This window comes from Pipistrellus hanaki (genome assembly GCF_964339955.1).
Source record: "Pipistrellus hanaki genome assembly, chromosome: 7".
Classification (NCBI taxonomy): Eukaryota; Metazoa; Chordata; class Mammalia; order Chiroptera; family Vespertilionidae; genus Pipistrellus; species Pipistrellus hanaki.
Window position 1 is genome coordinate 21,200,464 of NC_140509.1, and position 25,496 is coordinate 21,225,959.

At 39.8% G+C, this 25,496-nt stretch overlaps 1 protein-coding gene across 1 annotated transcript in view; it reads left to right on the forward strand.

Moving 5' to 3' along the window:
* Positions 1 to 15,620: 15,620 nt before the first annotated feature.
* Positions 15,621 to 25,496, forward strand: part of FAM83B (family with sequence similarity 83 member B) — a 71,084-nt gene continuing 61,208 nt past the window's right edge. The window contains exon 1 of the mRNA XM_084890877.1: positions 15,621 to 15,677. The gene's annotated coding sequence lies outside the window, so the exon portion shown is untranslated. The remainder of the gene's footprint in view (positions 15,678 to 25,496) is intronic.

Consider the following 25,496-nt stretch of genomic DNA (forward strand, 5'->3'; position numbering starts at 1 on the left):
TATCTCTAGAATCAGGCTCAACTAGATTCCAGAGTTTAAAAATTTTTTCCAATATGTGTATCTTTATGGCCACTGCTTTTCTTTGTATGTGACTTTGATATTCTGCTCTTCAGGGGGATTTTCTCCCTGAGTCTGGGAGTGCTGGGTCACTGTTAGATTCATGGTGTACTGAGCTAGTTTTCTCTCCACTATCCGATTATACAATCCAGAGGAGGACTGTTGTAATTGCTCTTGTTTTAGTCCTAGGAGCAATTGTTCTATTTAAGAAAAATGGAGATTTGTCTATGGGCAGGCCAGTGTCAGGTGTTTGTTTCTGAGGCCTGGAGGAGAGGGACATGATCTGTGATTGACAACCACACTGGAACCTCATGAGTGGGAAGATAATAATTTCACAAAGGTAGAAGTGCTAATAAAATATTGTCTAATCCATTCCTGTATTCCAACCATGGCTGTCCAGCATTCACATTGTAACCAATTATAAATGTCTTCGACTAATGTGCTATAATAATTCCAAATGTCTCTCTGCCCTATCCTGCTGCATCCCAATAGACAGTGCTTTACACTACCTACTGCCTAGGGAGAGAACTTCCTCTGTCAGTCTGGGTACAGCATTAGAAGATTCCATTTGGAAGATGATTCTATGACTTATGCCGCTCATAGGTACCAACATTATTTTCTCACCTCACTGCTTTTGCTTGTTCTAACTTATGTTTTTACACCCAAATAATTCTTCTATTTTTAAAATTAACAAAGCACTGGGTTTAGGGCTCTCAGCGATCTCAGATTCCATGTTTATTAACGAATCTAAATATTTCCTTTCTGCTTGCAAATCACTGGATTGAAAAATCAAAGCTTATCCCCATTCTTGCAGGATCTTACCGGAAGCTGCTAGAAATGCCCAACATTTGCTAACATTCTCATCTTTTTCATAGGTCCCCCCAAATTTCACCCCAGGAAGTAGGAATTCCTGGATACATCAAACACACACTTCCAACTTCCTATCCAGAGACAGAAATCATGGCTGGACAGACAGTTTCCCATCTCAGGGCTTTATTCCTACAGTATTTCTTTTCAAGACACCAACTTATATATGAGGAGTCTTTGGGGTGCAAAGGACAAAAACCTAATTTAAATCAGATTAAGTTTAAAATGGGAATGAGTTGATGGTTTTATATTTGGTTGTATCCAGGACCCAATCATTTTAGGACTCTCTTCCCTCCCCACCCTTCTCCATACACACTACTTATGGTTTGTTTGTCTTATAACCTGGCTTGATTTCCTCCTCCTTCACATTCTTCCATGACGTCCATAAAGGAGGCTGAAACTCCACGCTCCCTCGCCTCAGATTAACTGCCTCAGGGGAAAGATTACTTCTATTGATAAATCCTTCATTGCTTTCTGATGTATTAATGTAGTTTTAAACTTTACAAAGTAATTTTCTTTTTTAAAAGATATATATATTTTTTATTGATTTCAGAGAGGAAGGGAGAGGACAGTAGAAACATCAGTTATGAGAGAGAAACATTAATTGGCTGCCTCCTGCACATCCCCTACTGGGAACTGAGCCCCCAACCTGGGCATGTGCCCAGATCTGAATCAGCTGAAGCTGGGACCCTTCACAGGCTGATGCTCTATCCAGTGAGCCAAACGAGATAGGGCTACAAAGTACTTTTCTATGTCATTTAGGAATATACACATGTAAAGAAAAAAGTATCAGGACAGATATAAGAATGATAAACACCAAATTGGGGAGAATAATTACCTCTGTAAGGTCACAGGGGAATGAGCTGTGGTGGTATACATAGAAACTTCAGTTATATGAGTGATGTTTTTTCTTGCTATATGTTTTCTTATATGTTTTAGTATGGCCAATATATTTTATACTTAAAAAAGGAAAAATAATGTTATTTATATTATAATTTTGATTGAAGAGATAATCTCTGGTAGGCCCTATTTGGGTAACTTCAGCAGTCTTTTCCCTTACTTTTATGTTTGCATTAAATTGTCACAAGGCTAGGGTATATGCTAACCACTATGGCTGTGGGTAGAATGAGGAGAAACTGTTGTTCTCAGCCCTATTGAATCCAAAAGGAACAGGGAAAATGTGGTTTTCATACATACATACATACATACATACACACATAACTCATTCTTTCTCTACTTCATTTTCAATCTGTCCAGGTATGGAATCTCACCACCTTATATACACTACCAACTGAAATTATAGCATTAACTATGGCCAATATACCTAGGAAACAATGGTGGGGCAGAGTGGGGGAGGGTAGGAGGGAAAAACAAGATGACTCTTAAACATAATAAGTCTTCATCTTTTCCTCATGCAATGTCATTCAAGGCCACCCCGGGAGGAGTATAAGGAAGGCTTTTCTGTGTGTGTAGGTGTGTGAATGTTTGCACACATAGGTATGCAAATGCCACTTCTTAGTGGTGCTTAAATTTGGATCTGAGGGTGACCCAAGTGGATAACACTCCCCACATTATTTTTCATTACGTGTGCATCATTTTTCCTCAGAACTTCACACTGCCCTCAAACCTCATGGACTATCATCTTTTGACTTCATTTTGGGGGATTCAGTTTGTTAAAAACAAACAAACAAACACACGCACTTTCACCAAACATTGTTTGGTAATTCTTCAAACCTTATTTTACCAGGAAAGCTCCCTGCAGGTGATTGTAAGTGTCATGAGTGCTCAAACATCCCCATTTCTTCTCTGAGGATTGAGCTCAGCCACAGACCACGGATGGGTAACAATGAGAGGAGAAAGGAGCCTTTCTTTCCATGACCCCATCCTGCTTCTTCTCCTCAGAATGTAGTAATGGGATGAGCTTTACAATGAAACGTGGAGATTATCACTGTTGGGAACAAGTGTTTGAAGACTGCTTTCAAGACATGCGGCCAGGAGGTAGTGGTCAAGTTTGATAGATATACCCCCAATATTTGGATTCTGTGTATTTTTAATCAGTATATCAGTCTTATCCACAGTACCTGGTAAATGTACCTACTGCAGTTCCTGTAATTTAAGATTTTATTATTATTATTATTATTATTATTATTATTCTTTTGTCTAGACCTCAGATATTTTAAATCATTGACCCAGTTTTTCTTTATATGCTAGAAGCTGAAGGCAAAACTGAAGAACATCCTGGGCTAAATTTCAAGGTGCAAAACCACACATTTCGATATATGCTGTCATTTGCTGCTATTTCCACTAATGTTTCATTGTTATCACATAATTCATCATTAGATAGGCACTCTGTTTAAGTCTTAAGAGTCAACAGATAATAGTGTAATAAAATACTTCATTGTAGCATGGTATGGACCATCAACTTCCTCTTCTGGGGTGGGAAAATCCTCCTTGAACCTGACCCTTTTTCTGACTTGTCTGTTCAACATTCTCTGGGGGTATGTTATTCTTAGTCTTCACCTAATTCTAAAGTGGGTAATATGAATTCTTTAGAGTTTGAACAATAACAGAAACCAGCTTGTGTTTATAATTGTGGGATTGGGAAATATGTTATTGAAAGTGTTAAGGAGAATAAAACAGGGCAGAGAAAACATTGTGCTTAGCAGATATTTTGCAAAAAGCTTGCAGCCTTGAGCATAACGTAGCCTCTGTAACGACCAGATATCTGGCACAGGGAGGAGCCAAGGACGGTTTGCAGCCAGCAAAGATTAATAAAAGTCTGCCTCTCCCTTCAGTCTCCACTGACTCCTTTTTGTTAGCCTCAGCCCACCTGCATCCAGGTGCCTGAAATAAAAATCTCCTTTTACCTTATGGCCTCATGTCATAGGTGCGTGACCCTGGTCCACTCTGAACCTTTCAGTCATGACCATGGATATACATCTCCCAGAGACCAAGGACAGGACTGCATTTAAATCCACAATAGAATCTGGAGTTAAGAAATAGAAAGCACTTAGGACTCGGTTTCAGTATTTCTTTCAACTTCATCCTGGGAAGGCCAGGGTAAGTAGAGAAGTAGACAGGCGAGTCCATGAAAGAACAGGCCATGCTAAGGACTTTGTTATTACCATTCAGTAAATGATTTACACCTTTGAACTACCTGTTGTGTCTGGTTCTCTTTGGGGACCAGTTTGCTTTACTGTCTACATGACTATGCATGGCTCCACAGACTCTAGGTACATTCGAACATTGCCTCCAAATTCCAAGAGAAAATCTGAATGGCTTAATTTAAGACAAATACTTTCCCCAGTTCAGAGGTTGTGATAAGTGAAAATTTAATTGGGGCTGGGGGGCTGGGGGTGTTATTTTGAAACATTAGATAATCTCTGTAGAACACGATCATTGAAGGTGAGCCATCAGCGTGGAATTCTGCCATTTAGTGAATAATACCATATTTTGTGTCTTAATTCATCTTAGGGCTTGTCTTGGCTTTGATGTTTGAAATCGGTGTAGTGTCTGCAGTAATGATAACCATAGTAATATCAGACTTTTGTACCATAATTGTAGGTTTTCTAAGCTATCCAACATCTCTTTGAGGTTTGTCAGTATTACTATAATTATGCCAGATTTAGGGATATGGATATGGAGACACAAGAATTTAAGAAGCCTTGCTAAAGGGTCATGACAAATCCCAGATTTGAATGAAAATCAACTGACTCAACAACTTGGGCTCAGTAGACTTAGGTAATTGTATTGGATCCCAATTTTTGTTCTACCTGGATTTCTATTTTCTTCTCTCATTTCTCATTCCAGATACTCTAATGTCCCAATTGCTTTTCATAATATAATTTTTAAATGAAAAAGAAGTGTGTTCTTTATATAATAACCAATAGAAAACTAATCTATCTGCTGTAACAGTATCCTGTATGTTTTCTATATATATTTTTCCTTGTAAACATTATCCTTTAATTCCTTTTATTCCAACTAATAATCATATTGAAGGTGGATCTGATTTTGCCTATGTTTGTAAACAGAGTTGGAGCCTTAGGGAACATCTGCCTAAATGAAATGTTGTGAGTTTAAATTAAATTCCTGTTTAATCCCCACTGGGGAAATATAGTTTTGGTTGGAATATGAAGAGCAGCACAGGCAGAAAAGGATACTGTTCAAAAGTGTGCCTGCTTATGTTTAAATATGAATCATTTCACTCAATAATTAAAGCAGTGATTAAGAGCTAAATTTTAATATTGGAAGTTTGATATTGAGGAATATAGAAGTCAGATCTTTGAAGATCATTGTATCTTCCGCTTATCCTTTTCAACTCTATATCAACTCTCAATTCTCAGAAGGAAAAGAGGAAATAAATGTCAGTTACAGGAATTGTTAAGTGTCAAAAGAGAGACTATGCAAGCTTTGTTTGCAAGAGTTCAATAGAGGATACTCTAAGTTATAATACTCTATGTTATAATATTCTGTATTCACTTCCTCATTTACTCATCATATATTTATTGAGTTCTTATTATGCATTAGGGATACAATAGTGGACAGAAAGAAACAGATGCTTGCTGTCTGGAAACTAGTGGTAGTTCTCTTGGAATTAGAGGAATTGGGCTTTTGAACTATAAAACTCTAAAATTATAATTATGACCATTTTTTTAGGAAGAAAAAGCACATGCCTAGAACTTGTTTATAAACCTAGAACTTGTCTAGTCTTAGAACCCAGAAAGACTTTCCTGTGGAAGGAAGAGTTGCATTTAACTCTGAAGGACTAGTTCATGGTAGATTTTTTTTCTTAAATGCACAAGGGTCTTTATTATAACACTATGACTAGCAGAACAATATAATATGGACATCAAGCTCTAATCAGTAGGTGAATGCTGCATACATAATAGGGTATAAATCACAAAGAGATGTTATGCAACCATTAAAATAATCAATTAGAACTTTGCCTTTTGACTTACAGCTATATTGAGTGAGAAATGGGACAAATATTATATTATATTTATTATATATATTTGAAGCACAGGAAGAATTCCAGAGAGTGGTTTCATCAAGGGAAAAAGAGGGGAAGCAGAGTGAGGAATTTGCTTTCCAGGTGTAAGGACCAGCATTTTCCAGTTCCCTGAGGAAGATAAGAGCCTGATGAAACACATGAACTATAAGGAGGTTGGTGGAGTTAGAGCTCAGAAATGAGGGCAGGAGCACAGGACAAGGGGAGGAGGAAAGGCCAGGGTAAGTAGAGAAGTAGACAGGCCAGTCCATGAAAGAACAGGCCATGCTAAGGACTTTGTTATTACCATTCAGTAAATGATTTACACCTTTGAACTACTTGTTCTTTTCTCACTTAGCCGATAAATGCCATCACTGAGCTGATCCTGCAGAGTATTGAGCATATAGTAGAATCTAAAGCATATACCTGGCACAAAGGCATCACTTCATAAATCCTAGCTTCTGGCTTCGCTTATTTCCCCCTTGCATCTTCTGCTTTTCCCATGGAAGGTGTAATCTGGTTCTGCAGTTCTCAACTCTCAGGCTCATGTACCTCTTTTTTTAAAAAAAAATATTTATTTTATTGATTTTTCAGAGAGAGGAAGAGAGAGGGATAGAGAGTTAGAAACATCAATGAAAGAGAAACATGGATCTGCTGCCCCCTGCGCATGTGCCTGCAACCAAGGTACATGCCCTTGACAGAAACCTGGGACCCTTCAGTCCGCAGGCCGTCGCTCTATCCACTGAGCCAAACCTGTTTCGGCTCATGTACCTCTTTGTTTTTGAGTAATTAAGGTTAAGAAGGTTAATCTCTCCTTATAATAGCAATAAAATAAAATAAAATAAAATGTATTGATAAAATAATTTAACCCACACAGGTTTTTAAAAAATAATGCTATGCTTAATTGTAATAGAAATTTATAAAAATATTTTTTATTTTGGTAAATATTCACAGACAACTAGACTAGAAAAGATGAAGTTGTCAGACTTCAGATGCTCAGGAGACTGATGAGTATTATTGGTAACTCAGATGCGGTTCGGTTAGTGCTGTGAGTTACAAAATAAAGAATAATTCTTAGCAAATGTCTAAATTAAGAAAGACACATTGTAATTAGATTTCTGGAATTTGGTGGATGTTAAAACTGCACAAAAATTATTATATTTGTGTATAAAACAAAGAGAAGTTCTAGTCTTAGGCAATTATAATGAATTTTCACATTCATTACATCTGGTGGGAACTACTATCATTTGCACAAAATATGGAATAATTTTGTGCAGGACACATTACAGGACATATGCCATTCCTTCAGGTCCTTGCCCACCAAATGCCAGTAGAAATTAAGAAGTGCCTCAGTCATTTGTAGAATTTTCCAAATGTCTCCTATGGGCTGGCTGGTATTGCTTCCACTGACTGGAATACAAGGCACTGGGGAGGTTACGTTATACTGGCAAACCTCAATCACAGCCCATAAAATAATAAAAGAGATGTTATATGGTCACATAGTTTTGATAGAGAAGTAGTAAAGGGATCAAGGCTTATGCATTTTAAGGAGCTAAACTGAGATGATGAGTGATGGCTATCCTACAGAGAGGCAGAATGGAACAAGAAAGGGGCCACTGAGAAGAGGTGGGCAAAGGCATGGAATGCAAATAGACATGATAAGTCTGGGAGACAGTGATACAGAATTATAGATATCTGTGAATTAGACCTTCCAGAAAAGGCAGTTAAAGTTTGAAGTTTACTGCTACTTCTCTCTCTCTCTCTCTCTCTTTTTCTTTTAATTGCAGAAATACAAGTTATATCTCAGACCTCAACTGACTTCTGTGAAACCCAGTTCAGGTAATGACTGAGGTGACCAGACGTCCCGCTTTTGGTGGGACAGTCCTGATTTTAACAATTTGTCCCCCATACCACCGTGTTTTTAAAAAGTCCCGATTTCTTCCCCAAAATCGGGACTTTTTTAAAATGCCTCGGGACGCAGGACAAATTGTTAGAAATCGGGACTGTACGTCTGGTCACCTTAGTAATGACTGATTCTGAGAACACCTAGAATGATAACTGTTGATGTATTTCCACCTGATGCATTCAACATGGAATAACAATGGATGTCTGTAATCCTATCTAATTAAAAGGTAATATGCAAATTGACCATCACTCCAGCACACAAGATGTCTGCCCCCATGTGGGTAAAGATGGCCACCCCCATATGGATACAAGATAGCCATCACAAGATGGCGAGCAGGGGAGGGCAGTTGTCTGCTATCAGGTCAGCAGGGGAGGGCAGTTGGGAGGGACACAGGTCTGCAGGGGAGAGCAGTTGGGAGGGACACAGGTCTGCAGGGGAGGGCAGTTGGGGGAAACCAGGCCTGAAAGGGAGCATCATCAGGGGGAAACAGGCCTTCAGGGGAGGGCTGTTGGGGAGGGGACCAGGCCTGCAGAGGAGTGCAGTTGAGGGTGACTGGGTTGGCAAGGGAGGGCAGTTAGGCATCAATCAGGCTGACAGGGGAGTATTTAGGGCATGATCAAGCTGGCAGGCAGAAGTGGTTAGGGGCAATCAGGCAGGCAGGGAGGCGATCAGTTCGGAGCCAGCAGTCCTGGTTTGTGAGAGGGATGTTCTACTGTCCATTTAGATCCGATCCCACCATTGGGATCAGACCTAAACAGGCAGTAGGACATCTGTCGAGGGATCTCAGATTGGAGAGGGTGCAGGCTGGGATGAGGGACATATACGCCCTCACCCCCAGTGCACAAATTTTGTACATCAGGCCTTTAGTCCTATATAATAAAAGGCTAATATGCAAATAAATTAACAGTGGAAAGACTGGTTGCTATGGTGCACACAGTCCACCAGGGGGCAGACGCTCAATACAGGTACTGCCCCCTGGTGGCCAGTCAACGCCCAAAGGGGGAGTACTGCTCAGCCAGAAGCCCTGAACCCGGATCATGGCTGGTAATCACAGTGCTAGTGGAGGGAGCCTTTCCCACCTCCACAGCAGCACTAAGGATGTCCAAGTTGGACATCCTCCAAGGGTTCCTGGTCTTCCTGAACTGCAAGAGGGCACAGGCCAGGCTGAAGGACCTCCTCCCCTCTGAGTGCAAGAATTTCATGCATCAGGCCTCTAGTTTTGTTAATAATATTGGTAATAATGACTGTTACATATTTAACATGATAAAATACCTCTGAAGAGGGCTATTCATTTTCATTCATAAAAGTGATAAATAGCTAATGACTTTTCATAAATTAGCTGACATATTTTTAAAGATATTTAAACTGGACAATATATGTCCAGTGCACACTGGTAACAAAAGCCTAAGATATATTTAAATTTGAATAATCATAATAATTAGTATTTTATATCAAATATCTTTGTATTAGCATCACTTCTCATTCTGTTGTACCTCCTAATTGCATGATTATGCATTTTAGCAATTGATACTGGCAAGATTTTTAGTTATTTATGTGTTATAAAAACTGTAAGCAACTAATATTTTCATGTCTTTGATCTGCAGAAGAGAAAAAAGAGGAAATGCATTCATGAGAGAGTAGCTTAAAAACAAAGGATTTCTACTGTTCTATCATTTATTACTTTCTCTCATTCATTCAAGTAATTTATTATAGTTATCTAATTTTTACAGATACTTACAGATTAAAAAACAATTACAGTAATACACCATAATTTTGAAAGAGTGGAGGAAGCACAAAGTATAATAATGTTGCCTGCCCTTTTAAAGGAATTTAGGGATGGGAAAAAACACACACAGAAAAACAATTACTAATCTACATATCTATCTAATTTGTTTTAATTACATTCATTTCCACACTGCTTTTCACAAATACTGTACAACTTTTTGAACTTTAAATTATATTTAAGTATTTCCGTCTTTTCACACACATAAACACACACACACACACATAAAGGATTCAGATAAATGAATCCTAGTTACGCCGAGACCGGTTTGGCTCAATGGATAGAGCGTCGGCTTGGGGACTGAAGGGACCCGGGTTCGATTCCGGTCAAGGGCATGTACCTTGGTTGCGGGCATATCCCCAGTGGGGGGTGTGCAGGAGGCAGCTGATCGATGACTCTCTCTCATCGATGTTTCTGGCTTTCTATCTCTCTCCCTTCCTCTCTGTACAAAATCAATAAAATATATTAAAAAAAAAAATGAATCCTAGTTACTTACTATGCTTTATTAATCTTTCCATCCTTTGCCCCAACCAGTGCCTATAATAATGCCTTTCCTACAGAAAATTTTCAATAAATATGTGTTGAATTAATGACACATAATATTTTATGTAACTATTTAAATATGACAGATATATGAAGTGATTGTAACTTCATTTCAATTATTTTCACAGTAGTCTTACATGAAATATCATAAGCCTATTGAACTAAGGTTATGATTCCTCCAGCTTAGGTTTTGCCAACATTAACAAGTTTTGCTTCTTCACTTCCCCAAAGTATTTAGGGAAATGTTAGACATGACATTCTTTCTGTATCAATGGCTTTATCTGCCTGGAGGCCATTCTCTTGAAGCACATTAAAATATAAATATTTCAGAACTCTTGAAGGGACTAGGAGCTTAATCTACAAATAATGACTTTTATATACAAACTAGAGGCCCAGTGCACAAAATTCATGCATGGGGAGAGAGGTGTCCCTCAGCCCAGCCTGCACCCTCTCCAATCTGTGACCCTTCAAGGGATGTTCCACTGCCCATTTTAGGCCAATCCTGGTGAGATTGCGCCTAAATGGGCAGTCAGACATTCATCTCACAATCTAGGACTGCTGGTTCTCAAACACTCCCTGGCCTGTCTGCCTGATTGCCCTTAACTGTTTCCACCTGCCATTTTGATCACCCCCTAACCACTCCCCTGTCGGCCTGATTGTCTGCCCTCTCATTTAGGCCTGGTCCCCCTCAACTGCCCTTCTCTGCAGGCTTGGTTCCCTCCAACTGCCTTCCCCTGCAGGCCTGGTCACCCCCAACTGCCTTTCCCTGCCAGCCTGGTCACTCCCAACTACCCTGCCCTGCATGCCTGATCCCTCCCAACTGCCCTTGTTCTGTTAGCCTGATCACCCACAACTGCCCTCCCACACCAGCCATCTTGTTCCACATGGGGATGGCATTTTGTGTGTTGGAGAGATGGTCAATTTACATATTACTCTTTTATTAGATAGGATAATGATTGAGGCCTTATAATCCAATGAAATAGCTTCTTATATTGTTAAGAATATTTGAAGGAAGATGTTTTTAAAAATCAATATAAATAATTAGAAAAAAAGTCACAAGGAATATAATTTTTCTTTCCCAATAAACTGTACTTGCTTCCTCTCCTCTCTAATTTATGCATCTTGTATTTTATCTGTATTTTTGTGCATATCTATATTAATCTTTGTATTATTCTATTTCATATATATATATATATATATATATATATATATATATTGTCTTCTCAATTAAATTATAATTTCTTTGAGAACAGAAAAAAAACACCTGATACTACTTTTGAATCCCCTGGTGTACTTGAACTCAATATTGGAGATAAGTTGAGGTCTTTTGAATATAATTTAACATGTCTACTATTTTGTTCTTGAACTTCAGACTAAATTTTGTAGAATGGAATAAAGAGCAAATGAAGACTGACTTACAATTTTATAAATAAACTAGGGGCCTGGTATATGAAAATTCATGCACTGGAGAGGAGTCCCTGAGCCTGGCCTGCCCCCTCTCACATCTGGGAGCCCTCAGGGGTGGGAGGCAACCCAGTGATCAGGGGAAGGTGACACATCACACCTTTGCTGCTGCCACTGCTGGCAGCATAAGCCTTGGCTGGCCCTGGTTACCTGAGCCTCAGGCTGCCCTGGGTGGCTGGGCAGCCACTATCTGATACTTGCCTGCATGTCAGGCCGGTCCTGGGTGACTGGCTGGACTGAGGGACTCAGAAAGCAGGTGTGTAGAGTGGCTGCACACTACTGCCCCAGTGGGGCTGAGGTGACTAGGAACTACCATCTTGTGGCTGTGGGTGCCACCATCTTTGAGGGCATGGCATTCAGTTATCATATTTCCTCCTTATTGGCTGTGGGTGCTGCCGTATTTGAAGGTGGGGCAGTAATTAGCATATTTTCTCCTTATTGGCTATGGATGCCACCATCTTTGAGGGCGGGGAAGTCAATTAGCATATTCCCTACTTACTGGCTGTGGACACTGCAATCTTTGAGGGCAGGGCAGTCATCAGCACATTCCCTCTTTATTAGATAGGATACTGAATTAGGGGCCTCTTAATCATGAGTACAATCTTCTCAACTAGTTAGGTTTTAGTATTAATTATACAATTCTAATTTTAGTTTCTGTTTTTAATATAACATAGGTATTGTAAAAATAAATCACAGTTGAAGATTTTTAAGGTCATTTTTCATATGTAAAGCCGAGTTTTTTGTCTCCCTACCTACACCATCTGGAGCTTGTTCCTTACCCACTATTTTTTCTATTCTATACTTTCTTTCCACTGTCTTTCTCTGAGTGCACTAGAGAGGACCCCAAAGTCTCAAAATAACCTCTGGCCCTCGTTGGTTTGGCTCAGTGGATAGAACATCAGCCTGTAGACTGAAGAGTCCCAGGTTCAAATCCAGTCAAGGGCACATGCCCAGGTTGTGGACTTGATCCCCAGTGAGGGGCATGCAGAAGGCAGCTGATCAATGATTCTCATTATTGATGTTTCTCTCTTTCTCTCTCTCCTTTCCTCCCTGAAGTCAATAAAAAATGTATTTAAAATAAATAATAACCTTTGACATGACCTTGTTTCTCTCACCTTCTACTTTTCACACATATGGCTAGTATACTCTTTCCTTTCCTCCACTGATAACTTTTAGCAGTTTGAAACTCATTATTTATTTCTTTCCCTTTAACTTTCACATTCACTGACCCCAAATGATATTTTTAATCTAATTGGCTCTCAAATTGGTTTTCTCTTTTTCATTTTCATTACTTCCTCCCTTGTCACCCTTTTCATACCACCACTGGGCCAAAATGCTCTTCCGGACTTCCTAGAATTTCAACTAAAGGTCACCAACTGTGAAATGAGTCATTATCTCACACCATCAATAGACACAATTCCATGTTCTTCACCTTGCAATCAGGTCCCTTCACAGTCCGACCCCTAGGATATTATGGTGGCCGCTTTTTGTGCCTTACCATATATCAGCTGCTGTGATAAGGGTTCTCCATAAACTATTTCTAATTCATAATTCTCAGAACAATCCTAGATCATCAGTAATACTGTAAACTCTGTAAACTCTGTAGGTGAGAAAATGACTCTAAACTTCATTCCCAAAGTTACCTTCCAAACACAGCATGCCACACCCATGGCCAAATCTGGCAATTGCTTTGTATAGTCCTGGAACTTTCTCATGTCCAGCCTTTGCTCTGTACGTTCAGCATCTAGTCAGATGTCAGTCTCAGACTCCTGTCAAGTCTGCTCCTCACCCATCAGGACTCAATTCAAATTCCAGCAGTTCTGTGAAGTCTTGCCAGCATACTTCAATGATCTAAGCTGTTAATCATTTCTTCCTCTTACCTCTGAAAGGACTCAAGTTCCTGACACTTAACGTTCCTGACACTGGCTTGTACTAATTAGCTCCTTTTCCTTGTGCAAGTGTTTTCTCTCCTCACCTAACTTGTAGGCTCCTTAATGGGTTTGTCCAATTTCATACGTTCTCCTATCCCAGTAAGGATAGAAAGCCCTTCCCACAGTGCCTTTCATGATAGTCCCTCTTCTTTTACATTGTCCTCTCCTTGAAGCTAATTATTTGCTTTGAATAATTAGCACTGTAGTAGATTTCCTTCCTTGTGATTTCCCTTGATTTATGTATGTATGTATATCAATAGAATTAGAGTTTTCGTGAGTGGGCCCATTTTAACTTGTTGAGTCTAAATATCCTTGTTGTTTTCATAAATAAGCATATTTATGAATGTAGTCTCAAAATACTCATAAATATTACTCTTTTAAGAAACATCCAGATTTATTTTTGAACACTGAAAAAGCATACCAACAAATGAAGTGCCATGCAGGGAATATACATTGAATGAGTCATGTAACGGCATGACAAAAATGAAGACTAGATTACAAAAAAAAAAAAAAAAAAGATAATAATAATAATAATAATAAAATTAAAAGGTGAGAAATGGGGATTAACAGAAACAGAAAAAGAAGTGAAATTTGTAAAAACAATCCTCTATATGCTGTTGAAAAAAAGAAACCATAGGTCACAGATGCCACAATCTGGGAGCTGAGTTTTATACTATCCTGAAACTCACTTTTACGTTCTGCCTTTGGCCTTTGCTCTGTTTCACCATCTAATATGTGAATTTCATTCTCCTGTGAAAGTTCCCTCATTAGTCAAGACCTAATTCAAATCCCAATAGTTTAGTATTCCCCAATGTTTTATTCAGAAAAAAATAGCTGTAAAATTAATGCTAACCATTTTTTGGTACTTTAGTTAACATGCTGGAAGCTTAACACACCTATCATTACCCTTAATTCCATTTTTTCCCCCGAGAGGCTACCATTTGTGGCTAATATTTACATCTTGAAGACTCTATGGTTATACAATTACTAGAAACCCATAAGTTATTTACTGAGTTGTAGACCAGGAAATGAAAACAAATTTTATTAAACTTCTGGTTTTTTTGTTTGTTTGTTTGTTTTTATTAAAACCAAATTAGAAAGTTCCTAATGCCATAATGTTGCTCCATAGCATATAACCTATCACTCAGGTGTTCCTTTTCAAAAGTGTCTTTTCAATCTGGTCGGTGGTTCAGTGGTTAGAGCACAGGCCCACATACTAAGAGGTCCTGGATTCCTTTCCTGGTGTAGAGCAAGTACCTGGGCTGCAAGTTTGATCTCTGGCAATGGTCAGGGCCATCCGAGAAGCAACTGATCATGTCACATGGATGTTTCTCTTACCCCTTTCCTCCCTTCCACTCTAAAAATCAATGGGGAAAAAATGCCTTTGGGTAAGGATTAACAAACAAAACAAAACAGAACAAAACAAAAGAGTGTCTTTTCATTCCAAGTCAATAACCAGGGCAGTCCTAAATTGGAACCAAATCTTTAACGATACTTAAGATTCTTCTTTCATATGAAAGGGTAAAGGCACAAGCACTCTTCTTTCCACCTTTCCACTTCCTGTCTTTCCCAAGCCTGGAAACTCCCAGGCGGTTGGGCAGGGGTCTGCATGGCTGGCTGCTGATGGGAGTGACCAACTGGGGGCTGGATCCGCCCCACTCCTGAGGGTGCTGGGACCCTGGCTCTCACCCTACAACCCCCTGGGCCTCCCCTGGGTGCACTCCGGAGCCCAACCCTGGGACCCACCCTCTTCCCAGGTGCGGCCCCCGCCCTCCCAGGTCTCTGCTGGGGACTCGGAGCAATTGCCGGGGAGGCTGGCGGCGGGAGGAAAGAACCGCCTTAGACTTTGCCGGTGGAGGGCTGGGTGTCTGAGTTCAGACAGGTTCCGAGGTGCTCTCCGGCTGCACGGAGCGCGGTGTGACACGACGGCGGACTTGTTGTGACTGGTCCCCGCACCCGCCCTCGCTCCGCCCGCACCTCGCCCCGGGGGCGCGGGGCGCGGGGCGGGCCGGGCTGAGCCCGCCGCCGACCTGACGCCGCAGGTACCTCCCCTGCCCTCCCTCCCTCCCTCCCTCCCTCCCTCCCTCCCTCCGCTTCCCGGGCGCAGAGCGGCGGCGCGGCTCCGGGCGGTGCTGCGGGGTAAGTGGGGTCCCGGCTCCGCTCCGGGGGTCGGGGACGGGAGGGGCGCGCGGCGGGGGCCGGGGCTGCGCCCACCCCGGGCCGCGGGGAGGGAAGGGACCGGGTGCAGAGTGTTCCCTGTGCCGTGTCTGCTCTCTTTCCCTTAGGGGACGCGCGGGGCAGCGAGGAAGTTTGCAAAGTCAAGTCCCCGGCGGAGTGGGTTTGTTTCCTCTTTCTGGACAGTCCGGGAGGAAGCGTGGAGAGGGGCTGGGAGAGCCTCCTGGAGGAAGGAAAGGTGGCGGTGGGGGTGGGGGTGGAGGTGGAGGGGCGTGTGTGTAGGGGGGCGGGGGAGAGTGGGAAGTACCTGGAAAAGGTGAGGAGCTTAGGCTGCATTGGGGGGTGGGGGGGCGTGGGGTGTTCTGGAGATCTCCCTTGAAGAGCAGGGCTGGAAAAGGAAAAGTTTTTCTTTCGAAACATCTTTTTTTTTTTTTTTTTTTAATTTGTATCCAATCCCGCTTCTGCCTCCAGATTAGGGGCGGACTGAGCTTTTCAAACTTGAGTTGGCCGCAGCCTGGGCCCGTGCCCTTGATTCGCTGGCCAGGTGATTATGGGATCTACAGTTTGGGATCTGAGAACCACTGTTGTAGGTGGTGGTCACCTTACCAGGAGGGTGTGATTGCTTAGCGGAGATTGCTCCTGGAAAGGCACCTGGAAACCCCAGTCCTAGGCTTTGTGACATCCCGGGAGAAGTCTTCCCTCTGCAGGGAGGCAGATAATGTGCTTGTGTTATTGTTGGAATCCTGGGGCCTGTAAGGAGACCAGAGTGCTTTATGGGGTGGAGTCTGAGGTTATGGGGACACAGGAGAGCATGGGGACTATCATGAAGGAATGAGGTTGTAGGGTCTCTGACTTGAAAGTGTAGGTGAGAACCAAGGAGGCCAGAACACTAAAAAAAAAAAAAAAAAGCCACGCTGGTGGCAAGGCCTGGCTCCTGTTCCACAGCTCACATCCAGATCCCCACATGCTGGATGGACATGTTGCCAGGGTGCTTACGGACAGGCACCTCCCTTCTTTCCCTTTCTCATCCCCAATTAGTGCCAGAGCCCCAGGGAAATCCATGACTGGCTGAATCCGCCCTGACAAGCAATGGGATAATGATGAAAGGGACTTCTCTTGTGAGAGAAAGCTGGTCCTTTTGTTTTTTCAAAGTCACTTAAGCATGAGAATGGTGTGAAACAGGATGAAGGAGGGAGGTGTGGGTGGGCCTTGGTTTTGTTTGTTTTCTCCCAACTTCCCACAGTTCCCAGTAGAACGGAAGCCCCACGCTTTCCAGCTCCAGATTCCACCTCCCTTGCTTTTGGGCTTAGGTCACACATGGAGCACACACCTATGACTGGTGCTGACTGCGCCCTACAGAGCCCGCCTGAGGGGCTGGGTGGGTCCTGCCTGCACAGCTGGCACATTCTAGACCACAGATGCTCCCAGTGTATTGTGGGAAGAAGCATCACCCAGTGAGCAGTTGTTGAAAGGGATTGCACAGATGCAGACAAACCGCACCTCTGGTGCTGACTCAGTGATGTCTCTTGTGATTACTCTCTGGAGATTATTACTTTAACTATAACTGAGTAAATGCTTTTGGGATGGGTTAATTTTTTTTTATTCGTTTTATTATAACCCCTCCTGGTGGTACCAGAGCTCCTTCCGGTTTACAGTGGAGGTTCATACATTGAGTATTTTCTTGACCACAGTTTACCCTGCATCAATGCATATACCTGTTTCCCATTCAGTTACCAGTATATTAGTCAGTAATGAGTTTCCAAGACTCAACATTGTAAGTTGGCGGAATGTTTGTGGTGAAAATGTGACCTTAGGAAAGTAGGCTTCTTCTGTAACAGAAACCTTTTGACAAGGCTCCACTTAGCTTAATTTAACCAATTATTTGTAAAATTACAGGTTGGCCTTGTTTGGCTAGTCAGGTAAGTTTACATGTCTCTCCCTCTGTAACTTGCAGAATATTGAGTGCTCCAGGGAAATTTCACAATCCACAGTTTGGTAAACACCGTGTTACTGTTAATTTTGAAGTGTACTTTTGTTCACTTAATTATTTCTCATCTGGAAATGTAGTGTATTTTAGAACTTTGTTGGTGAATTTATGTCATTTGAAAAACCAGAATACATTTTCTTTTCTTCCTTGTCCCACCTTCTCACCATGGAAATACAGTTCTGAATGATGGTTATGGATTTGAAAGATACCATTTTATACAAATAACAAGTTAAATTTTGTACAAATAACAGCTAAGTCCCATTAAAAAAAAAAGTAGCTCCATTCATATTTCTCTGAGAAAATGTGCTGAAGCCTTCAGGTAGTGCCTGTTTCCTACCAAGGTGGTCCATGGGCATTGGCACTGTTTTGAGGTGTCTGTCACACCGCACAAGGGTGACTAGGGGTCCCAGGGGGATTGGCACTGTCAGTCCTTGGAGACTGGGTTCTGTGGGGTGGTGGTAAGGAGCTGGGGAGATGGCAAACTCCAGTGGAAAGGGTATGTTTGGGGGCCAAGTAGAGTGGAAGCACATTGGCTGAGGACCCAGGAGGAGACTTTATTAGGGTGTCAGGAGGCTAACCTACACAGGAAATAGGGGCGGGAAGTTAGGAAGGCAACTATGTTTTCAGCGGCTATGTCTGAGTCTGTGAGGAAGATAAGCTTGGGTTGGAAAGATGTTCCAAACAGAAGGATTTTCTCACCCATTGGGCACGTCTCTGTGGGGAAGTACTTGGATAACATAGTAGTTGAATGATAGGAGGAACCTTTTCCTCTGGGGACTTCTCTAATTACTACCCAGTTTGTATTTTTGTCTTATTTTCACAAAGTCCGTCTGAGTGAGGCCAGCTTTCCCCTAAAGGCACATCTCATTGATCTTTTGAGCTACGCGTCAAGTAGTTTGTAGACTGCGCCCATCCCGTAGTCATGGTCAGGTCAGTACTGGGGCAGGGTCAGATGTCATATCTATGTTCCTGTCAGTGGCTCATTTTAAAGAGTTTATACACAAGCTAAGGAGTCATGACATCTAAAGGTCATTACTGCGCTCTTGCACTCCATCCATTCATTAAACGTGTGTATTTGACAGTTGTGTACCAACAACGTGTTCCACTCTGGGGATATGAAGGTAGCATAGGAAGCTATGCTGAATCTTGGGAAGCTCACTGTTGGGTTCCCAATAACCATTATTAAGTATAAACAGATAAATGGATCGGATCCATTTACTTAGTTCTGCCTTCATATTTTCTAAAGGTCTCATCAGATATTAAGTTTCTTCCTTAATTATTTGAGAAACAGAACATTATCGGACCTTTGTGAGCTGTGCTTTTGGAGAAAGCACTTACATTAAATTGGCCTCGCAGGTTTTTGATTGGTGTGGTAAAGGGTTTGGACTACATGATCTCTGGTCTGCTCTGAAATTCTCAGCGGTCACATCTAATCAAGGGTACCATAAAAACATACTAGCTATAAGGTCTCCCCAAAGTACCACTGGGAAGCTCACTATTTCCATTTCCACTGCCAAATTTTCATCTCAAAGGGTTTTAGTTTTCTATTTGTCATCAGGTTGCTTCTTTAATTATACAGCCATTACACACTTGGGTAAGAAAAGGCAGTTTTCAAAGCACTAAACAGTGGCATCTTCCACTTCAATGGCTGTAATAGAATCACTCGACATGGAAGGCCTGCCTAGGCTGTCATTTATATACATGCACAAACAATGAATGGCTTTAATTCTTAACAGTACATGTCTCCAAATACTTAGTCTTATCTGACTCATTCAACAGTTGTTTCCTGATGTTTAAAAACTATGTGTTTTTCTCAAATAAATTTAACTTCGAGTTATTTATTAGAGAAGAGTGAAATAAATCAAAGTTGTTTCTGAGTAAGGAACTATTGACAGTGATTCTTCTTTTATTTATTTTTTTAATTTCAACTCTTTCTTTCCTTTCTCATCTTTATTGTGCCTTTATTCCTTTTGTCCGATCTTATCTTTTCTGGTCTCTTTTTCTTCCTTCTTCTTTGTCTTTCCTGTCCTTTATTTCTTAGTGCTTCTCTTCCCTTTCCTTTCTGTCTTTGCCTTTATTCATCTCCTCATCCTTTTGCTTTTCTTTTTCTATCCTGTCTTTTATCTTTCTTTTCCCTCTTCTCCCATTTCACACTTCTATTTATTTGTTTATTTTTCCTTCTGTTCAACTACTTATTCATTTGTGTTTTCTTTAATTTCTATCTGTCATCTCTTCTATTAGTATAGTTCTCTGGTACATTATACCATTTGGGGAATTGTATTATCTAATAGCTAAGATATATTATGAATAAAGTGTCCAGTTATACTTTACATGCTAACTACAATATTTTTCTATCATTTTGTACATTTAAAAAATGCATTTGCCATTAACATGGAGCATGTGTACAATGATCATCCTAATTAAACTAATGATTTACCTCTTTTGGCACATCCAGTGATTTTCCATCTTTTATAGTCAATTTATTAGCTAAACATTGTATCACTAGCATGAAGACTTTCATTTTTCCATTTTCTAAAAATTTGCAAGAAAAAGAGTGCACATGATACTGTAAAAAGAAGGATAATGTTATTAAAACTCCTGAAATTGCATATTGATAGGCTGATAGATAGTCTTGCTGAGAAGTTCATTGAAACATTTGTTAATTGGTGGATTAAAGACTGGATTTATCACAAAAAAGGTACTTTGGGCATCAGTGTCCAATGCAGAAAAATTGAAGGTCAAAAGGACTAATTAGACATTTCTTTAAAAAAAAAAATCTCAGTGTGAATATGATACCAAAGAAAATTAAAATTGTAACCAAAGTCTACATTTGCTATGTCTATTAATATCAGGCAAAAAACAAACAAACAAAAAAAAAAACACACAACACACCCACCCATTTATATATATTGAAAGTAATATCGAAAGTGCTCTATTGCAAAAGCATTTATTTGTGCAATACAAGATGAATTCTAGTGCACTCATATCTACAAGTATGATCTCAGAATGCAGTCACTTCTGGAACACACTCAAAGCCTAGACTCAGAGCCCTGTTGTTGAGATAGGATCTTCAAACTATTTTAAATTCCACATTTGTTTTTAGAGATTTACTCCCTTTTAGCAGATTAAATCTTATTTTTGAAGAGTTAGCATACAAAAAACTTAAAAAATGCATAAAGTCTTTTCAAGGATATTGGACCCAAACTGTGATCCCCCTGAACCTTAGGACAAGAGCCCTCGAGCATAAGTAGGTGTGTTGTGTATCACACAGAGTGAATAACTGGATAAAATTATTAAATGTTTGAGTTAAGGAAATGAATTGTTTTCTTTGATTTGAATATCACAACTTAGTGGTACCCTCATTGGGGGGAGATCCCAAGTAGTTCAATTTATTTTGTACACATTTCATGTAATTTTCCTGATTTGTATAGAAGATGGTTAAAATTGAAGAGAGGATAGTTTAGATAGTATAATCAATAATAACACCTTCCCAAGAGTGCCGAGGTCTTTTCTCTTCAAAATGCATGTTGTAGGAATTGCTAAATACTAGCTACATTTTTGTGGGGAGCTAAGTTGAGAGACTAAGAGGTGAGTCCTGCCTTTGAAATCAGAACTCTGAACAGCCAAGGAGTGGAAAGAGCAAGATTCACACCCCTGCACAGGTGTACGCACATGAAAGCAAATTGTGCAGAACGGAAAGCCACCATGATACCATGTGGTCCAGCCACCTCCTTCTTCACATGGGCCTTAAGGACAAATGAAAGTGAAACCAAAGAGCTGCCAGGTGCATTTTCTGGTTCAGGTCTGGTTTAGGCAAAGGTGACTAGAGTTTTATCAACATCAGCTGTGTCTCAGTTCTAGTCTTCCAGGTTAGAACCATTGTCAGAGGACTTAAACACAGCTGTGAAGAGAGATTACAGGAATCCCAGGTTCATATGCAATCCACAAGAGCTAGAAGTCTGTCTATACAAATCCAGCAGCTTTTTACACATTTAAACATGTATTCGCTTATATCTTGATTCATTTTAACATATGCTAGTGTTCTATAAACAAGCAAAAGGAGCCAATACAGATTATTTTGGAAACAATGAAAGGTCTGAACGAGTGTGGGGTAGTTTTCCAATCAGATTTTTTTTTTTTTTTTAATTTCTGGGGGAAAATAAACTATTTTATTTCAACTGTGATATAGCTATACAAACAGGCTTGATTAAAAGTGAATTCTAAGGGAAAAGACCAATAAAGGATTGCTAGGCACTGAGGTTGTTTTCCTTGTTCTGATTCTGTATGTGATTTTTTTTTACACAAATTGAAATTAATATTTTCTGGCTAGGTATATTGTTGACATTTAATCTTTTTTGGCATTTTAATCAAATAAATTTCTTCCCACTTATACAGTTTTCACAACCTTATTACTGTTTTTAAAGCTCTACTTTTTAATAGTCCAAGATTGCTTTTAGCCATTAAATATAACAGTTGATTTTTGATAGCTGTTCCTGACATACCAAAGCAAAATACACTTTCTTAAGACATTTCATTTGCAAACTTTCACTTTTTTGTAGGTGAAGCAAACTGTTTTGTTTAATGTATTCAGAAAGCCACTTTAACGATTTATATTGGAGCACATGTATTTGTTCCATTTTCCTACATTACCTGTCCCTCTGTATATGTGAAAGTGTACCCAGGTTGACTTTTTATTGTCTTAAATAGATGAGTGCATATGACATGTGTTCATCTCATGCCATGGGGCCCCTGTTGACTGTTTTGCTCTCATATAGATATATAAAGTCTTTGCTATAAATTATACTAAGATTCAGAAACAGGTTGAATGATCCCCGACTGACTTCCTATGGTAATCAGAGAACTGTGGATAGTTGTTGTCAAGTGGGGTAGAGAGACAAGGAAATGAGCAAGGAATGAATGGATGGATAGATGGATACGTAGAACCCCAGTTTTTTCTCCTTTGTGATTACCCAATGAGGAAAGGATGGGAAATAAGTCCCAATAAACTTAAAATGCAAGACAATAGACTTTATCCAAGAGAGCCTTGATACACAAAATGTGCAATAACCAATATGACAGGGGGATTGATAAATTAGATATACCAGCTTAGTGACCTTTGAGAAACTTCCATTCTAGTGAGTGGGATACAAGCAGTGTAAGTAAACAGATACCTTTGTTATTTTACATAAGTGCTATGAGTTAAGGAAAGCCAGTTATTTTTACATAAGTGCCATAAGTTAAATATAATTAAGCATGGCAGAGAGGGAGGGTTGTTTTTAAAATGGGTAGTCTGAAAGACTTCTCTTTAAGGAGGTAGCATATGAGTAAGATAGGAATGAAAACAAGGAGCATTCCAGGCAGATGGAACAACCAGCACAAAGATCCTAAGATAGGAATTAACTTGGCATGTTAAATGTAAAGAAAGAAGAAACCTGTTAGATATCCAGGGAGGTGTTCAGAAACCACTTGAATAGATGTCTGGAACCTAGGGGAACAGTCAGGTCTGGAGATTTGCAATTCATCTGTTGATATGTTATTTCATGCAATAAAACTTGATGAGATGATCCTGGGAAGAGCATGCTGTCCTTAAACAAATAGCCAAATATTTCTTCAGTAAAATGGATTTGAGTGCAATGAGAATTACAATTCAGGACATGCAATCCAATGGCCAAATGCAAGTCCAGAGAAACAAAGGAGAGGAAGGCTTTTGTATGGACTTGGTAGAAATGGTTGTAAACAGAGAGTCCATTGGAGGAAACTGAAAGTTTGAAGGATAGTGACTTTTCATTGGCTGAATTATGGCCATCTTTCATTGGCTGAGCCGTTACTGGGCAAGGAGGAACTTCCTCCTCCTGAGGCAGTAAAGTAGTATCTCTTCCTGTCAGGTCAGTAGTGTTGCCTTAAGTGACACGTGCATGGGAATTCTCTCATCTAGCCTCTGGAACCCATTTTAAATGAGATATCTGTTTATTAATTTTCACAGTAAAGATGACTAAAGCTCCCAAGTTCAAGCCTGCACAACAGGAAACTAAGTAGCTGTGAAGGCATTTGAAGGAAATTCTTCCTTCTGTCCTAGAACCAGGCATTGAGGATTTCTCTGCAGTCATTCTCAGAAACTGCATTATTATTATTAAATAGTCATTATTAAAAATCCTTTCCTCCAGCACTCTAGCATTCTCAAAAAGAAGAAAAAAAAAAACAAAGCTCCTGATCCTGTTGCAAGTTTTACTTACCTTTAGAGTACAGAGAGATACGTATTTCTTGAAACCAGAATTCGGATTAGAACCGGATGATTTGTTGGATAAATTTAAACCTTGTACCTCTCTGTTTTATCCTGTTGTAAACTACGCATTTCTAAACTCAGGGCTGCTCTGGAATATTTAGTTTCCTCCAATTTCACCTTAATGATTAACATCTATGTTCATAATTCACTGAAACACCTGCTGAATTCTTTCTGCTGATATAAATTCATATAACAACAGAACTGATACCAAAAGCTTAGGAGAAATATGTCATGATTAACAGCTAATTTTTTTTTTTTTTTTTATCACTGTTTATGTTAAAAAAAAAACAAAACATAAGACTAAGACTTAGAACTTTATAAAAACTAATTCAAATGCACAGAAACTACTTTCAGAATGGGTTTAACATAATTTAACATTGCAAAAATACAAATTTTGGGGAGATTCCCCAAACAACACTTGAAAATGTTATTTTTCTGACAGAGTGCTCATTTGAAATCAGTATTTATATTTTTTGACAGTGATCTGTGGATTTATCGAATCACTTTTATAGTACTCAGTGGGTTTCTACTTACAAATAGGTAACATTTTTATATTATCAAAAAATCTAACCTCCATTTAACATTAACATATATGTGCTACAATCTTGTAAAGTTCTTTTTGGTAGTATATTTTACACATTTATACTTCAGCATTTTGGGGGCCTATCATATTTTTATCAATGCTCATGCTGTTGCATTATTACAGCAGTACATTATTAGTTTATTTAACAATTATATTCTGAGCATTAATAATTGTGCTAGCAGAGCCTATAGTCTAGTAAAGAAGGTGGAGAATAATGCATCTAACTAATGCATAAAAAGTGGTCACTAATGGGAATTGCTGTGGGAGTTCCCAGCAGTGGCTCTCGTCCTTGCTCTGAGATTTAGAGATGGCATTGTCAGTGAGCTACTTGCCAAGACCTCATTAAGTGCATATAGTTATTTTTTTTATTTTTTTTATTTTCTTCATGGTCCCTTACCCATGTAACTTTAGTTTCTGGATGTTCTGTGCTTGTTTATGTGTTTCTCTGTAAGAATTATTAAAATACTAGAGGACTAGTGCACAAATTCATGCACTTGTGGGATTCGGCCAGCCCACCCTGATTGGGGCCAATCTAGCAGGACTAGGGGAGGGAACTCTGGAGGTTGGCTGGCCAGCCCTGCCTCCTGGTCGAACTCCTGGTTAAGGAGACAATTTGAATATTAGCCTTTTATTATATAGGATCTTATATGCAGGGTTTTGAATTACCTATGACTATCAACTTAGTACATGAATGTAAAGAAAGGAAGATATTCTAAAGTGGAAAAGAAAAACAATATTAGGGTACTTCTTTTAATACTTTTTCTCTGGTCAAAACAATGCATAATCATTGGTAAAACATTTGGTAAATATGTTTTTTGGTTTGTTTTTTTTTTACCAAATTTAAAAGAAACATAGGACCACCACTCACAGACAACCACTATTATTTTTATGCATCTGCTTTTCTTTTTGGATGAATTTTATATAATTAAA